The following is a 19,005-nucleotide window of genomic DNA, read 5'->3' on the forward strand; positions in this document are numbered from 1 at the left end:
GCTTGTGTCAAGTTGATCAAAGACAGACAGACAGGCAGACAGATAGACAGAAAACAAAATCAGGAGGGTCCCTAGTGCTTACTGGGCAGCCAGCCTACCTTAGTGGGCACATTCTAGTTTATTGAGAGAGTCCTTCTTAAAATCAAAGGTAGAGAATAGTAGAGGGGAAAAAAAAACACCTGGTATCAACCTCTGGCTTCTGCATGCATGTATAAATATAAATGAATAGATGGATATCAAATAAAAAAGAAAGCTAAGCATGGGGCTGTGTGTCTGTAATCCCAACACTTCTAGCAAGAGGATCCAGTGTTAGAGGGTAGCCTAGGAAGACAGTGACTTAAGAAATAACCACAAACAAACACGCAAACAAAACTTTTCAACGTTTCAGATACCACGTGCCAGGCATGTGGGTATCCATGCACTGGCTAGAGTTTCAAGACTTTAATATAGAGTGGCAATCTTCTTTAGGACACAATACACTCTATACTGTCCGACAAGGGTTATTTATGTCCATATGTGCATCTGTGTGCGCATGGCACACATGCATATGTACCTGAGGTGACCAGAAGAAGGCAGTGGGTTCCCTGAAGTGAGTTATGGTCTATCATAAGCTGACCAGCATAGGCCAGCATCGAGGACTGAACTCCGGTCCTCCGCATGCGTTCTTATCTCCTAGACTGTCTGTCCCGTACTGGTGGTTTCTAATTGAGTTCATGTGCTGCTCTCCAGGAATCATTAGTAATATTTGTATTGTACCTTGGTATTCTAGTGACTCATTGTGATGAAAAGAAAATGTTCTTGTCTATATGGAAGAGGGCCAGCTTGTTTTAGGTATATGCTCTTCAGTCCACAGAACATAACAACACCACGTAAGAGGTCGGTTCCTCTTGTGTGTGTGAAAGCATATTACACACACAAACATACTCTTCCTTATAAGGACATGGCTGTCAGTTACAAGAAAGAAACATTTTACTGAGAACGTAGAGCATCTGTATTAGTTGCCACAGTTAACATGGTGTGGAATCAACTGATGAGCTGAAGGTCCCTAAGGGTTACAAGGAACATTTTCGTTCATGAGTAATTCATGACTAGAAGACGGTAGGTATCTGAGAGCAAATAATCCCAGGACTTCAGTCTCCACCACTGGAGAGGCCCAACTGCTACTGGCAACTAAGAACCAGAACATTCCACGATTGATCGATTGATCGCTTCAGCTCTGAATTCCTGGTGAGGCTGTGATTGGCTGTGGGCTTTTATTGTTTCTGTCACTGGAGGTTGGTGCTTAAGAGGTGGGGTGAGCATTTAAGAACGAGTAAGAAAATAATAGTAGTGACGATGATCAACATTGAATTAAATTAATGCCTACTACATTTACTGGGTGCTGGGTACTGAGTACTCCATGAGTTGGGTAGTGTCTTCATCCTCCCTTAGTAGTGTAAAAACTAGACAACAGGACCCAGGCCTCATGGCGGCTGTATGCAGAACTGGAATTCAAGTCTAGGCAGCCTAGTTCCAGAGCCCACTGACACAGCCACAATCCTACCTTATGGTTTTTTACGGTGTCATTGAACGGCTACTATGCTGGTGGGGGGAGGGGCTAGACTAGCAGGAGAAGAATGGGAGAGGAGAAAAGGGGGTAAAATAAAGGAACGAGAACAAGTCATTGAACCTCATTTTAGTAAACGTACAAGATTACCACAACAGGAAGAAGTGTGTGGGGATGTAGGAATTGTATTTTTTCTGTATGGTTTCCTAATGAGCACGAAAATGCTCTAAAAGTAACATCTTTCTAATAAACAAAGCTTCCCGAAGATGATATTGAGTGGCAATTTCAACAGTTTAATACAGTCTAGTTGAAAGAAAAGGCAGAGGAAGCTTCTGTGCTTTGATATCATGATGGGGAAGTTCTCAGAAAAAAAAAAAAACCACATTTAATTCCCATGAGATATTGTAAAAAAGAAAAATCAAACAAGATCCCTAGATCAATGTATTCATGTATGAAGGTGTATAAGTGAAGGCCCTCACTTCCTACAACTAACATTGTCGGTGTGTCTGAGAGCACTCAGGCGTGGAAACCTCTCCGGTTTCTGCTGATGCCTTTGGCTTTTCTCGCTTACCTGTGTTCTCTTTTGCTTTCTGATTGTAGCACATATTTCTTGCCCAGACTGGCTCTGTTGCTAGAAAATGGTCCCATATCTTCTGTGTTCTTCTTATCTTTTGTTTTCTGTTTGCATATTGGCAAGATTTGGAAGACTCCAGAGCCTTGCTCCCTCAGAATAATAAGGAACACCTGGCCTACCTAGCACAGCCGGCATTTGTAAATACTGTACTTGAGTGTGAGGGTTTGCCTGAGTGTGTGTCTGAGCTAATGGGAATGGTGTGGATTGCTAGGCTGGAGCTCTGGCTGAAGGCGTTGTCCACACAGACTGCATAGCCGCATGCCCACGTTACTGGCCTATCCACTTCCATTTTTCTGTTTGTGTCTGTGTGTGAGCGCACATAGAGGCTAGAAGAGGGTGTCAGATCCATGGGAGCCAGAGATACAAACAGCTGTGAGCTGCCCAACTGGGGGTTAGGCCCTAAATTCCCATCCTCTGGAAGAGCACCAAGTGCTCTTAACTATCCAGTCATCTCTCCAGCCTCCCATTTTTCTTGAAAGAGAATGTCTTCTTGATTTTCCTTGGGGAATCAACGGAAAAAGATCTCGGCTACTTGTATGAGGTTGTATAAACAACAGAACGTACATTCTCCAAAGCAGGTAGGTGGTGGTGACTGAAGAGACCATGACTGAGCCTGAGTAGTTGTACTGTGCTTTCAACTTTGAGGGATGGCTTCCTAATTTATGAGTAGATTTGAAAACCAAAAGCCAGAACTTTGGTTTTATAGCTCTGTGTGATCATTGGGCAATCCTGATCAACTGATGGGGTTAGCTCTTAGGGGATAGAGATCACATGCAGATTGTGGGGGATTAAACGACAGCTCTCTCCGTGTACTGCGACTCAGTCATGATGCAGGTTTGGTTGTGGGAAATTGCCAGAGCGATCAAAGTAACAAGCCACCCCATTTTCCTTTAGTAGTTTTGATAAATATAAAATAATCTATGACAAAAAAAAAATCAAAGCAGAGGAGAAGAATTAAGCTCATATGTTTGCTAAAAGAAAAAGAGAATCCCAAAGGTATAATTTAGGATAAGTGAGAGCATGATGTTTGAGGGTGTAGACATCTTGAAAACTGTTTCCAGGTGCAATAGGAAGATTAAAAGCTATTTCTAGTCATTAACCCACAAGCGTCATTTGCTTGTGAGATGTTTGAGCACACGTGCACCTGGGTATGCACAGGGCTGCTTTTGTGTGTAGATTGTGGGGTGTTCTGCTGATCTATCCAAACAATGCTTTTCTCTCTTTCCCTGATCTACACTCTTCTAGAGATCACCAATATCTGAATACAGGTCTTACAAACTCAGACCATTGAGCCATGACTCCTCCCAAACCACAGCCTGAAGTGCTTGGCCTCTGTTCCCAAAAGGCACCCTCCCCCTGCGGCTGAACTTTAATTTGTCCCCTGTTCAGAAAGGAAACCCCATCTAGCCATCCCGAGTGCCTTGGATTTATATCCACCTGGTTCTCCTTGATTTCTCCCTCTTGTTATGGTCACAGAGGTAATACTTTCTTCGAGTCTCTTTGTCTGAGATGTGCCTTTCTGTGGAATGACCTACTTTTTATCAACGGGTGTTAAATTGCCTGCCGCGTCAGATGGACTGGTCATGCTTGTACATGTGGGAGTGTACAGGACACGGAAATAAAGCGAAGCCAGTTAAATCCACTGTTTCTATCCGCCTCACTGTAGGAGAGTGACTTCCATTGTATATTAGCTTTACCGGAGTAGAGATGGCCTAGTGTATTTGTCTTCTCAGCGTTGCAGATGAGGCATGGGACTTAAGCCTCTGTTTTATAGGGTGTTCCTTGGTGGTAACCTCTTTGAAATTATTGACCTGAAGAGCCATTAGATCACAATAAAAATCCTTCCAGTGTGGCATCCTGACCTGTACCGGGGTTGTTTGTTGAGAAGATGATCTCCCTGGCCCACACCTCCTCCATTATGTATGGAAACGCTGACTTTCACATTGCGCTTATTTATCAAGCATCCATTTAATCCTCACAACAGTTCAATGGGAATAATGCTGTACATTTCTCTTCTACCCACGAGAAAATGGTGACAAGGATTCAACTACACCTCAAGAAGCTTCGCTGTGGGAAATTACTGGAACTGAGAAACCATCCAACATCGAGCAGCCGGCAGTCCCTGGGATCCTGGTTCAAATCAAGTCATCCAATGCTTTGATGAATTTGATTTCATAAAAATTAGACTTTGTTCAACCAGAGATGACACAGGAAGAGTTAACAGAGACATTTGTGACAGATTTGGAAAAGACACTGGCGATGCCTGAAAATGGTGAGGACTCACACAACAAGGAAAAGATGGAGACCCCGACGTGAGCAGGGGTGACGCATGCGTACAGAGTGGTGGAGCAGCCATAGCCTGTCATGCCTCACTCTAAACCTCAGTACCTTGCCTTTCCTTTCTCATAATCAGGACTTGAGCATTTTCTGAAAGCAGAAGCATTACCAGTATGTGAATGCTTGCAGAGTCGTGGTGTGAATGAGAAGCCATTGGTGATATCTAAAGCCTGACATTCGGAGGTTCAAACATTGGAAAAAAGTCACAGTCAACTCCATCTGAAGAAATTCGAACTGTCTAACAAGAGCAGTACAAGGCCAGAGACCTGTGTCGTAAGCAGGGAGTGCACGTGTGTGCTCAAGGTTGGCAAGGATGAAGTAGAGGGTAGAGGTGGACACGGAGCAGCAGGAGCCATCTGTTGGATAACAGGTACATTGGGATTTAGTTACTGTTTTCTTCCGTCTTTATCCTTGAAAGTGTTCATTTAAAAAGAAGGGCATGGGGTTGGGGATTTAGCTCAGTGGTAGAGCGCTTGCCTAGCAAGCGCAAGGCCCTGAGTTTGGTCCCCAGCTCCAAAAAAAAAGAAAAAAGAAAAAAAAAAGGGCAACTAGCCTTATCCAATGGATTATTGGCACATGAGGGTAGGTTCTACTTACATTTTGTCCATACCTGAACTTTTTGGTCACCTGAACAGTTCCCCACAGTTAGTGGAACTCAGTAAATAGGTGTTGACCGAACATGTTAGCAAGGTATTCGATGTCAGAAATGTCTGATAAATAAACCAGAGGAGAGAAATATATAACTGTGTGCCTGCAGACAGATGGGCAAACACGGGCGCATGCGTGTGTGCATAGATGCGCTGGACCTGGAGGCAAACGATGAACCTCCCCTTGTGTGGCTTCTGCTGCTGTGCAGAGGCCTCTCCACCCCTCATCCTCAGCAGAGGGGACAGAGACAGTTATAGGAACCGACTCTGGGAGAGAAGTTCCCTAGTTGGGCTTCTGGTTGTGAGGCTGAGAGGAGATTGGAATTCAGAACTGGCTCAGTGCCCAGTCCTATGTTTCGTTCTTTAGACTTCCCTTCCTCTGCTGAGCACTGGCCAGCCCCTCTATTGATGGCCTCCAGCGTCCCTTCAGGCCTCATTTGGAAACGAGATCCGAGATCCGTAACTCCGAGACAGGAGAACAAGCTGGCCAGTGAGTCTTCAGTATTGATTGAAATTTGAAAATTGTGGGAGAAAGTGGTCCTACCTTAGGGCATATGTGAAACAACTACCATGAAAGCACTCACTGAGCATCTGTGGATGTTTTTAAACCCAGGGAATTTAACTATGAGGACCCATTTGCACTAACCGGAGTTTATTACAGGTTTGCGATTTCCTGAAGTACTCATATGCCTTAGGACCAGGGTTGATCCTGATGTCTAATTTATATCTCTGTTCTTCTATACTAAAGATGGCAATGATAACATATTTCTCCATAAAAGTTAGCAAAAGGGGGGAAAAAAACCACAAGGCAATAGTTCAAGAGAATTAGTTTCTAGCTAAAAATACAAACAAGAGAACTCAAATATTAAAAGTCCTCAGAAAAGAAAGATGGCTGGAGGTTTTGCATGTTCATGTTCGTGCATGTGTGTGCACATGTGTAAGTGGAGGCCAGAGACAGCTCAGGCATGGTTCCTCTGGTGATATCTTTGAGATAGGATCTCTCACTGGCGTAGAACTTGGCTCGGGCTGGGCTAACTTGTCAGTCCAGCAAGCCCTGGGGATCTGTCTGTCTCTGCCTCTTTGATACCGGATAGTTAGCGTGTGCCACCACACCTGCCTTTTTTTTTTTTTTTTTTTAACGCTTTTCTGGGGGTTAAAGTTGGATTAGTGAGTTTCCAAAGGAGGCACTTTGGAATCAGAGGGGTTGTTTTATTCTGCAAATGATTGCTAACAGCACTATTGAGGATATGAAGAAGAATAAGACAAAAGGTTCCCAGTCTTAGTTACTTACCAATGCTGTGATAAAAGGCAACGCCTGGATAGGGGAAGCCTATTGGGGCTCACGATTTATGAATATGTACTGTAGTGCTGGGGCAGTCAGGCCTTTAGGAGCTGGTTACACTGTCAATAGTCAGGAGACAGAGATGAGTGTTAGCTCATCCAGGACCTCAGGTCACGGAAAGGTGCCACCGGCCATTAAAGAGGGTCTTCCCCTTCAATTAACCTAACTGGGAAATCCCTCCCTGGTGTACCCAGACTCTAAAAAGTATCTGAGGTTTATCTCCTGTCAGAGAGATAAAACTTTAAAACTACAGAACTTTATGATTAAAAATAGTAAATATAAATCTAGTAAATGTAAATATAATACATTATAATATACATAAATAGTAAAATAAATAATAAATAGTAAAATAAAGGTAAAAATAAATCTAGTAAAGAGATTTTTAACTAAATACGTACACCCCTACCCACGCCCACGTCCAAAAGACAAACAATAGACAATGGGGACAGCAAGCGATGTTTTGCCTCACGGGCACTACCATGCAAGTATCTGACCACCGATTACCGGCTAATTTCAAAGGAAAGCCCCAAGAGTTCATACGTTGTTTTCGCTGTTTTATCCCTGCAAATGTTTCTGTTGCCAATGCTGACCATCATTCCCCTGATACCGTAGAAGGCAGTACAGCCCCGCTCTCACTGAAGGCACTGGCAGAGAACCATGCTGACCCGCCTGTGGCATGGGAACCCCAAGCTCTAGCTCCGACTACCTTGCTTCCGTGGGCGCCTTTGTGGACTCCCTCCCTCATCAATCACCACACCAAAGGCCCACTTTAGATTCTGAGTGATTTCCCTCAGATAATTTGTTGTGTGTGAAGACTCTACACTCAAATAAGGTCACTTTCTGCTCTAACCCGTGACACCATTAGAGGTCACTCATAACATCTGTGACCCGAGTTTGGACCTAGTCACCTCTAGCTAAATGAAGTAATCGTCCACCGAGGAAAATAAATGCTAACCATTGTGGAAATGCCCACGGTGCAGTCTGTTTCTTGTTACGTGTTTTGTGATAAAGATAAGAAAAATAAGGGCACTAAGAGGAGGCCAAATGGAGATCAGTGTGAGGGTGAGGAGATCAGTGTGAAGGTGCTTAAATTCTCGTCCCCTGCGCTGGGCCACTCTTTGCCAGGTAACCGTGTAGCCCCAGTTTTCCATGATCCTCACCTTCTCTTCAAAAGGCCATCTTGACCTCGGTGAGAAAGCTCTTTAGCATGCAGGCCACAAGCAACCCCCACTCTCCACTTGGTTCTACAGGAATTCAGAGTCCTTCACACTCTGGAGACATCTAGGGCCATTAGAAGAAATTCATGCTCAACTCTAGAAATGCCATTTGTTATTTGACATAAATGGGGTAAAAAAAGTCTCCATCTCCTGTGTTATTGCCAACCAAAAAAATATCACTTTAATAAAACTAAAATCCAGAGGCATAAAAATGTAAAACCCAAACATAGGAATTTGATTTCATAAAAATTAGACTTTGTTCAACCAGAGATGACACAGGAAGAGTTAACAGAGACATTTGTGACAGATTTGGAAAAGACACTGGCGATGCCTGAAAATGGTGAGGACTCACACAACAAGGAAAAGATGGAGACCCCGACGTGAGCAGACAAGGAAATGTTCAATTCCTAAACGGTTCAATGCTGAAGGAAACCTTAATCAACACACGAGTGTAAAATGTGCAAATTCCAGCAGTAGTAGATTATCATTTTATACTAGTGGCAAGGAGGGGGAAATGTTGTCACCCAGGCAGGTCACTGCTGCTGGGAAGTCACTGGACAGCGTCTGGAGAACTGGCTGAAGTTGCTTAACTTAACTATGTACCGTCTACACTGCTCCCGCATAAATGTGACTCCTAGACAAGTGTGTCCCACTAAGATGAGCACTAAGACTTTTCCAATAAGTTTGGGGACAGGATCTAAAAAAAAAAAATCCAGGTGTTGGTCATTGAGGAATAAATAGATCAATTACCTTATCTATGGTCAATGCATCCCACAGTCCCGTGGGTCCTGAGACCATGCTGGGTGGTGATTGTAGACTGGTTGGGATTTGGAATCAAACTAGGAGACGCCCTTCTGGGCAGAAGGGTAGTTGATGCTGAAGGGCTCTCCCTGAACATATGTGGTGCCATTCCATGGCCTGGGGCCTAGACTAAATAAAAGGGAGGTGAGTTGAGACCCAGAATTCATCTTTCTCTACTTCTTGGTTGAGAACACAGTGTAATAATCCTTTGTGCCATGCCCCTGCCTCCACTTCTGCCAGAGTCCAGCCCCAGCTCCAAGGTTCAGTTCCTGAGACCACCTGTTTTAATCAGGGTTTCTATTCCTGCACAAACACCATGACCAAGAAGCAAGTTGGGGAGGAAAGGATTTATTCAGCTTACACTTTCAAGTTGCTGTTCATCACCAAAGGAAGTCAGGACTGGAACCCACACAGGGGAGGAAGCAGGAGCTGATGCAGAGGCCATGGAGGGGTGTTATTGACTTGCTTCCCCTGACTTGCTCAGCTTGCTTTCTTATAGAACCCAGGACTACCAGCCCAGGGATGGCACCACCCAAAATGGGCTTCCCACCCTTGATCACTAATTGAGAAAATGCCTTACAGCTGGATCTCCTGGAGGCATTTCCTCAAGAGAGGCTCCATTCTCTGTGATAACTCTAGCTTGTGTCAAGTTGACACACAAAGCCAGCCACTACACCACCTGTTGACGTTGAAGCAAGTGGCCCCAAATAGTTGGAGCCATCTTTATTTATACAATCACAATCCCACTTGCCCGAGCTGTGATATCATTGGTTATTTTATTTTTTAAAAAAATCACTAGAACATCTCCATCATTATAAAAAGCTCCCAATAGTTCCCCCCACTCCCTTGCTAGGGCAAACACCCCCTCACTTTATTTTGCACTACAAAGCACAATTACAGCAAGTCAAAAATAAATGTCTAGGCAGGCATGTCCTGTAGGCACGAGCACATACCCAGCTGGTAGCAAATGCGGTTACCGGGTTATGCAAGATGAGAGACAGATTAGACACTTACAGGTATAAGTCCAGTCACCAGATAGCACCTCCGCCAGTCATAATACCGTTTAAATTGCAGAGACCTGATCATTGTACTAAGCAACCTTCCCTGACATGTGCCTATCATTCGTGAAGTCATCCTTCTAAGAACCATTTTTGAGTCTATCAATCAGACATAGCTTCCCCATTTTGGGTCTCTGTGGATCAGACAGAGCTACGTCAGAACAGTTAGGATTCATTGCTCTCCCCAACGAACACAGGCTTACTCGGTGTGACTGTAGCTGTATCTCTTAAGACGTGATTATAAACGGGCCAAAATTCACAGGATTAATGGTTTCATCTGGAGTATCGGTGCAGGCAAAAAAAAGGAGAGGAAGATTTTACCTCTCGAAAGAGTATTGAGAAAAGCATAGACTCATCCCAGGAACTTTGAGCCTGTGTGATCTCCGGCCTTGCCCTTGGACTGACAAAGTGAAACTCAATATCGCTGTGAATATAAACAGGCTAGCGAAAGCAAGGAGAGCCTGTGGTGCACACGACCTTGGTAACAAGAGTAAAGGCCACCGAATTCCCCACAGGTCCTTGCCAAGTGGGAAGGGGTCTCCGTGGGCCTTGCCACAGCAGAGCCCCATCAGTGAAGCAGCACTCAGACGATGTTCCCTGCCGATGCTGCATGGCCACCCACACTTCTTCTACAGCTGTTCTGACCACTGTACCTTCCTTGCCACAACGTACCCTCAAATAACGAGCCAGGAAATAAGCTTCTCCCTGAAGTTGCTTCTGTGAGCTGTACTGCCACAATTATGAGGAAAAATAATCGATGTATGTGGATGGTAACTGAAAAGAAAATTATACGAATTCTAGGTTTAAAAATATAAAAATTAAAAGAATAAACCCCAAAAGGCCACAGACCCAGGGCTAAGCCCTGCAGCCAAGACCAGCAGGCCATAAAGATAAAGGAGCACAGGAAACACTGTTCAGGCAGGACTGACAAGCCATAAAGAAAATGAATGCAAGAACCAGCCTGAGTTAATGGGACTGATTCATGGGACGTCTGGCAGGAAGACATCTCCCCCCAGCTCACTCAGGGCCATCCTCCAGACCCTGATAAGCCCCTGACTTCTAACACGTACTCTTTCTGCTTTGTTCTCACTGCTATGTTTGAATGAGCCAATTGTATGTAACCACGCCAAAACCCCCTAGCCTTCTCTATATAACCCTCTGACTTTTGAGTTTCGGGGTCGACACCTCTGTCTCCTGCGTGGGATATGTGTCGGCCCGGAGATCTCTGTAATAGGTCTCCGTAATAAACCTCGCCTTTGCTTATTACATCCAAAATGGTCTCTCTGTGTCTGGGGTCCGCGATTTCCCAAGACTTGAGTAAGGGTCTCTCTGCGTGGGATCTTTCAGTAACCAGCCATTTATCCTTGGGCTTTGGGCTACTGAAATAAACAAGCTAAAGGTTATTTAAGGGCAAATACTGCAAAGCCATCATAATTGGTTAGGGAGATGCTAATTAAGTAAGGAGTGGCTCTGTATACAGAATGGACACACTAAACAAACCCGGCAAGGACAAGATGGGATGGCGTGAGATTTCGCCATGCAACAAAGCACAACTTAAAACTTTTGACTCATCGAGAAATTTTTCTGCCTAATATTTTCAGATGTCTGAGAGTAGAGGTACCTGACACCATTAAAAAGCAAAGCCACGAGCAAGCATAGGGAGATTACTGTGTAGTCTGTGATGGACTAGGAAGCAATAAAAGTAATCGGAGTGGAGATTCACTCAGCTGTGCGATGGCCAACAGCACTCAGGGTAAAAGTTAAGTTAGAGGGAGACCTGTCAAATAGCGTGACGTAATTAAAAACAAATACGTGTAAAGTTAGTAACTCACATTTTACAAAACACAGAAGCAAAAGGATCACATCAAACATAAACCCAATTCTCTGTGAAATGGTAACGGAAGGGTTAAGGATGACAGAAACATCTAAAAGTTCCTTTTTCTACCCGGGTGGTGGTGCACACCTTTAATCCTGGTACTCAGAAGGCCGAAGCAAGGGGATCTCTGAGTTTGAGCCTAGCCTGGTCTACATAGTGAATTACAGTACAGCTAGGGCTATACAAAGAAACACTGTCTAAAAAAAAATCCAAATAAATAAAAGTTGTTTATTCTAACAGAAGGAGACATAAGGAGAACTTAGGAAAATTACTTTACATACACGTGTGTGTGTGTGTGTGTGTGTGTTTGTGTGTGTGTGTGTGTGTGTGTGCGCGCGCGCGCGCGCCTGTGTGTGTATAAAGCAGGAAAACAGCCTGCTTCTCCCTTTTCTGGCATCCAGGCAGCCCCTGGTCACAGAGACTGAAGAGGATTGAAGACAGAAGAGTATTACCACCTCTGAGACCGCCAAGTCTGTGGATAAACCTCTGCCCACTAACCACTTTGCTAACTCAGGAAGGAAATTGAATTCTCGCATAAATCTTGGGGAGCTTCGCTCAGTCGGCCTATTTAAGGGAGCTCATTACCTGTTGTTCAGGTCTACGTAGGATCCCTCGTCTCGTCAAGGAACAGAAATTGGCTGCAGTAATTAGAATTGAGAGCTAAGTTAAGAAATGTAGATGCACGCTCAAGGTAAAATATCTTATTGTGCTGGTCAGTGGTACATGAATTATTCAACGGGCAAAAAATGAGTATCATATAAGCTAGCAAAAAAAAAAAAAACCTATGTATAAGATTAATTTCAGGAATGGATAATTTAATCCAAACCGAAAACTTTTCCTAACTTCCTCACCAGAAATAATTAGCTCTCTATAAGAATCCTATCCTTTATAAATTATGTTTTGTGTGTTCCCCAAGATTTCCAATTATTCGTGCTTTATGGTCTCAGGTAGGAAATTAAAGGATTTAGGCGTGGATGCGGCTCCCTTGTCTTTTTCTAGTTTCAAGTTATAACTTTGGAAGGAAGCGGTATCGACTGAAAGTGAGGAGCTCAGCTTGAAAAGGGCGGGGGACAAAGGTGAGAGTCCGACCGTGGCTGATCGGCAAGATAGTGAGTCTCAAGGTCGGATTCTTCAGCGACCTCCATTCTGGGAGGGCGGAAAGTGAGAACAGAGGCATGGAGAGAGAGCCCTGGAGCTGGGCAAGGACACCCTGTAGCAAGGCATTTCAAGGACCGAGTGGTCAGAGGCTACAAAGAGACGTCAGGGAATGAGAAATAAGAAACCCTACTGCAGGCAATGGCTTGGTGCCGTTTCTTTAAGAGATCAACCTCTGCAAAGTGCAAGGGCTAAAGGGACAGAGGTGACTGCAGAGGAAGGAGCTGGCCTTGTGACTACTGCTGCTGCCATGCCAACTCTCTCAGGGGGAAGGAAGAGAGGATGGGATAGTGACAATAGTGTCCCTGGGCACTTGCCCCTGGAGAGCAACTCTGCTCTTCTGTGCGTATGTATCACGTGTACATTAATTCAGCCAATATTGATACAGGACCCCAGCCTTTCTTCCGGGGAAGAGCCCTCATTATTTCAAGTGTCTTCTTTGCCTCTACCCACTTTCACCGTGGGTCATCGATGTTTACATCCAAATTAGATCAACTCGAAACCCTCCCAATGACTTTATTTTTATTTACATAACCTCCAAAATTCTCCCAAGCCCCATGTGCTCTGGACTCTCTTCTCCAGCTCCAACTTCTCTCTCTTTTGCTCCCAAAGTTCTTGCCTCATTGGCTTTGTCGTGGTTCCTTGAAGAGAACCCATTCAGTCCACCAGGAAAGGCAAGAGAAAAGATGGGCTATGGTGATGACAAGAAGCTCATAATCCAGAAGAGGAATAAGTCTGTGACATCCCCTTACCCAATACGATACTGAAGCATGATGCACACGAAGTTGGCTCCTAGCTTTGGGTATTTTAGACTGAAATCCTGGCTCTACTTTTTACTGTGTAAGGTTGGTCCCCTACTTAACCAATCTAAACCTCATTCACAGAACAAATCAAATAAGAGAACTTCTATGGAGAAAGAGGAGGAAGTATCTTTTATGTTGTTGATATTAGTAAGAGAGAGCTGAATAAGGAGATCTGTGCATATTCTTTGCTGCAAAAGATTACCCTAGGGTGGGGGCAGAGGCAGAGGTCGGTAGATTTCTGTGAGTTTGAGGCCAGCCTGGTCTACATAGGGAGGCTTTGTCTCCAAACAAAAAACAGACAAAGAAGAAATCTTCCCCGAGTAGCATGCACCAGACCACCTCACACTGACCATTGACAGGCAGTGCAATCACCTAGGATTGCTCTGTGGAGGCCAGCCTGAAAGCAAGAAAATCCACAGTTGTTCTTCAACACTAAGTGTGGGTCATTCATTATGAGAAACACAGGACAAAAAAAAATCCACAGGATGGCATCACTTGATGAAACAGAAACGTCCTAAGCATGATCTAAAAAACAAAAAACCAAACAGAAACACTGATAGAAGAAGATAGTGTGAGCTGAGACTGTGACATTTTCAATGTCTACATATGATAAGAAACAGTAGATTTGAGTTTCCATGTTACTGTGGATCAATAGGGAAGCTAATTGTGTGCCAATAGAGTCTGGCGTCCAGATAGAAAGCAGGCTCCCGGAGACATGAAGGAAGGAAGGGAAAGAAAACTGACCGTCAAGGAAACCAGGCCTTGAAAGACTTCATAGCATTTAAGAATGCCACCAGCAGAGTCCCAGCTTGTGAGGGTCAGTTTTCAAGCTAGTATCTGTATGTCGTAAGTGATGAAACCCCACTAGATTGCTCTGTTTTTGATGGTGTGTTCACATGCCTTTAAGTCTAGCCGTTCCCTCCCTCCTGGTGTAAATCAAAATCAGATTTTATTTTATTAAAGGCAGAATCCTACAATTACAGCTGCAGATATCCAAGGCTGTTGGAACCCTGCCGTTAAAAGCACAGACTCACAATGAATAACGATGGGGAAGGGCGTTTAAAAAGAAAACTTAGAATGTTCTGCTCTGGATGTGAAGTTGTTTTGTCTTGCCTTGTTCACACTGGCCTCGATAGGCAAGGGTCCAGGAAGGGCAGGGTGGCTTTTTCTTGTACAGATTCCTCTGGATGGCAGTCACTAATTGGGCGACTTGCTAGCTTAAGGCTAGCAAGTTCTTGAAGTTGCTTTGAATAAACTGAGAGCTTCACATTTTGTGATGTTTTATAAGTTCAATAAAATTGAGAGGAAATCCCCAAAATGTGATTTTTCTATAAAATGAAAGAATATATTCCTACTTCCACCATAATATAGCTTCCTAACTCAGTTTTACCATGACTGGGAAAAGTCAGTTTTCATAGTGTTTTGATAATGTCTGGGTTATGTAATTATAAATGAGCTCCAAGTTCTAGAAAGTTCTTCAAACAAACCCTGGCAGTTCTAACGGCAGTGTCGCAGCAGAACTCCTTACTCTAACACTTTAGCAAGCCGATGTCCTATTTGACTGCCTGAGGATGGGAAGTGAGGACAGACGGCTTAGAAGACTGCAGCTACCTCTGCTCTGAGGTCCACCAGTTCTCTTCTGCAGATGTACCACTCCAAAACACACTACTCCCATTGCTTGCCAAAGGAATCATTCTCAATCAGCTAAATACACACTGGGAAGAATGGATCCTCTTTTATGACCCCCTCTCTGTCCTGTAGGAACCCTGAGATTCCACACTTACCACAGAGGTGTAGTAGAAGTTCAAACTAATAAGTCTGTTAGACATCTATAACCTAGACTTGTTTCCAGAGAGAAAGAGAGGGGGGCGGGATTTCCTGAACTGTTTGGTGTTTACCTACACACACACACACACACACACACACACACATACATTCACATACACACATATAAACATACACAGACATACATACACACACGTATATAGACACACATAGTCTCATACACACACACATATATACACACGCATATACTCACATACACACATACACACACATAGACAAACACACACGCGCACACACACACACACACACACACACACACACACACACACCGTGTGCTCTCTCATTTTTCATCTCCATGAGGCGAACCTCCATCGTCTACATCACTGGTCTCTTTTGTTGGGTGGATCACGGTGCCATAGTGCCTAAAATCAGGGCCTAGACTCTGACATTTTTAAAGGGAGTACTTAGTGGTACTAGAAGATGACAGCTACCTCCTTGCTAAAACCACATGTTCTCAAACCAGCCAGAGAACATGTGCAAGACACTCTGTTCTCCCCCCCGACCCCCATCTATAAAGACCAAGCTGCTGGCTCAGGCCCATGTCTTTAATCACCACTACATCGAGTTGCACTCCTGTGCAGCTGGCAGTGCAAGGCATTGGCAATCCCTACATTTTATAAACAGAACTCTAGAAAGGCAGAGGGCTTGGGAGACACAGTGAGGTAACACACAATGTGTACTCATTACTAGAGGAGGCCCCAGATCATCCAATCAACCATACAGACCTCCCCCAGTCAGAGATGGTCAGGTCAAATCCCAGCAAAGCAAGTGCTTCTTTTTTCCTGAGGCAGGCTAATTTATTTTCTAAGGAGAAACCATCTCCCCTGTGAGCTAAGCCACACCCCTCATTGAGGTAAGGAATTGGTAAATTTTCCAGAAAGGGGACAGACAGTAAATGTTTTAGTTTACACAGGCTATCCCATCTCTGTGTGTCCAGCTCCAACAGTGAGCTGGAAACCCCAGTTCCAGACCAAGTACTTAGTCAATGTCTGTGTACGATTTCCTGTGTGGCAGCTGTGGGGGTGCCTCACCTGAGTTGCCTTGCAAGGGATCCTGCTAGGAGGATTTCCCCAGCTGTTCCAGTTCCAGCCCACTAAAGCAAGAATGTATAACAACATAGTTTTTTGAGAGCTGCCATGTAGTAGGTGTATTGGAGAAAGCCATCCCTGCCCTACATCGAACCAGTCTAAAAACGGCCAGTGAACTCTATTGCACAGAATCGGATAATAAATATTTGACTTTTTAGCCATTAAAGACAGGCTTGTCTAGTCATCTAAATATAGATACTTTTCTCCTACCTCAGTTCTACCAGTTCAGCATGAGAGTAGCCACACAGAGACAGAACCTGAGTGAATGGATGTGACTGCATCACCACAAGACATTATTCACAATAGCAGGTGTCACCCTGCATCTGTCCCGTGGACCACGGCTTGACAAGCCCTGTTCTATAAGGCTTAAGCATGATGGACTTAGCCTAGGGTTTCCTGCTAGCTGGGCTGAAAGTTTCTCAGATTATGCTGTTTCCTCTGTTTTCTCCCTCTCTCCCTCTCTCCCTCTCTCCCTCTTTCCCTCTCTCCCTCTCCCTCTTTTTCCTCCTCCTTCTCCCTCCTCTCTCCTCTATTTCCTCTCTTCTCTTTCTCTCCTCTGCTCTTTCTCTCCTCTCTCTCCCCTTTCCTTCCTCCCCCTCTCTTTTTTCTCTCTTCCCCATTTCTCCTCTCTCTCTCTCTCTCTCTCTCTCTCTCTCACTGTTCTTTCTTCTCTCCTCTCCCCTTACTCTCCTTCCTCTCTGCTCTCTCCTTTCCTCCTTCTCTCCTCTCTCTTCTTCTCTGCCTTTTCTCTCCTCCCTTTCCCCTCTCCTCTCTCTTTTTTCCTCTCTCCCCTCTCTGCCCTCCCTCCTTTTGATGCTCCTATCCCATCACTCTTTATGACAACTTCACCCAACAAAATCCTTAGAGAGCTCATCCCAAGATGGTATTCAATACTATTTTCAATGCCACTGGCTACAATGGATCCAATGTAAATAATGAGCAAAATGAGACCCAAGAAAAATGGATTGCTCTCTTTGCTCTCTTAAGAGCAAAGAGTTAGCTAAAAATGGAGGCTTTCACAGAACAAGGATAATAGGAGGAAGGAGGCACAGTGCACCAGGCTCAGTAGGGCTGTGATAGACTCTGACTTGGTCATTGTCCAGCTCTCTGACCTTTGGTACTTTGAAGAAGTTCATCCTGCACTGTCTCCCACAGAGGACTCTGTACAGAAGGCAAATCACTAATGTTTAGAACACTGCCTGCATTTAATAAAATGTCCCTAATAAGGTGTGTAAAATTTCATTGAACATTCTGAAGTGGAAGTTTCTGGATATTTCACATGATGCAGACTCACATGGTATTTTGCTGAGGTAAGACTTATGGGAAGACATATGATGTTTGGAGAGAAGTAGGGGTCAAAGTGTTTGAGAACACTTATTAAAAGTAGGTTTTGGAAAACCAAGCCTACAACCTTCAAGTTGCTGTCTTGTAGCAAATATAAGATTGTCTCTGTAAAGAGCTGAAAACCAACACTTGCACAGTCCTAGTCAATTTTCCTGACTGGCCCCGTTTAGGAGGAGTATAATCTTCCTGCAGCTAACACTGCAAGGCTGATCTCCTCAGTGACCAGTTTACTTTGAACTGAGCACAAATAAAGCATCCTTTTGCAGCATCAACAGCTCTGCTTCTAATGGGAACAGATAAACTGTCACCATTGCAGAAATCAAATCTCAAAATTCATATACTGTTTAAGCTAAGATGTTATTCTATTCTAAAATACAGAAGAATCTACTCCCAGACTCAAACCACAAACTTCCCAAAAGTCCATCCAGACTGAAATGAATTGACATGAGTAACCCTAGATATGAAAGGAGGCAAGAAAGATAATTGAAATCTCCTTGCTTTTTCTTTATTAGAGTAGAGAGGTACCAAAGGCCACAAACAGCACAGCTCTGTACCTGTGTGGATTTCCAAAGTCAATATTGGTGTATCCTTTTAAGCAACAATGAAATTCTCTTTTTTTTTTTTTTTTTTTTTTTATTAACTTGAGTATTTCTTATATACATTTCGAGTGTTATTCCCTTTCTGGTTTCCGGGCAAACATCCCCCTCCCCCTCCCCTTCCTTATGGGTGTTCCCCTCCCAACCCTCCCCCCATTGCCGCCTTCCCCCCATAGACTAGTTCACTGGGGGTTCAGTCTTAGCAGGACCCAGGGCTTCCCCTTCCACTGGTGCTCTTACTAGGATATTCATTGCTACCTATGGGGTCAGAGTCCAGGGTCAGTCCATGTATAGTCTTTAGGTAGTGGCTTAGTCCCTGGAAGCTCTGGTTGGTTGGCATTGTTGTACATATGGGGTCTCGAGCCCCTTCAAGCTCTTCCAGTTCTTTCTCTGATTCCTTCAATAGGGGACCTATTCTCAGTTCAGTGGTTTGCTGCTGGCATTCGCCTCTGTATTTGCTGTATTCTGGCTGAAATTCTCTTCTGTTAAGAGAATGGACTGAAAATTACAGACCAGGATCCAAAGCATCATATGGAAACATGGAAAGAAAGGACATCTGCAATGCTTGCAGAATCATGAGGAAAGTATGAAGCCAGGACAAATTCATTCATTTTACTAATGCAATTCCTCAAAAAAAGTCTGCTGTCTAACGGCCAGACACTGTTGTGGTGCAGAGATTTGGGGGTGGCCGACTTAAAAGGCCTGACTTCCACTTA

This window comes from Rattus norvegicus, chromosome 7, assembly GCF_036323735.1.
Source record: "Rattus norvegicus strain BN/NHsdMcwi chromosome 7, GRCr8, whole genome shotgun sequence".
Taxonomy (NCBI): domain Eukaryota; kingdom Metazoa; phylum Chordata; class Mammalia; order Rodentia; family Muridae; genus Rattus; species Rattus norvegicus.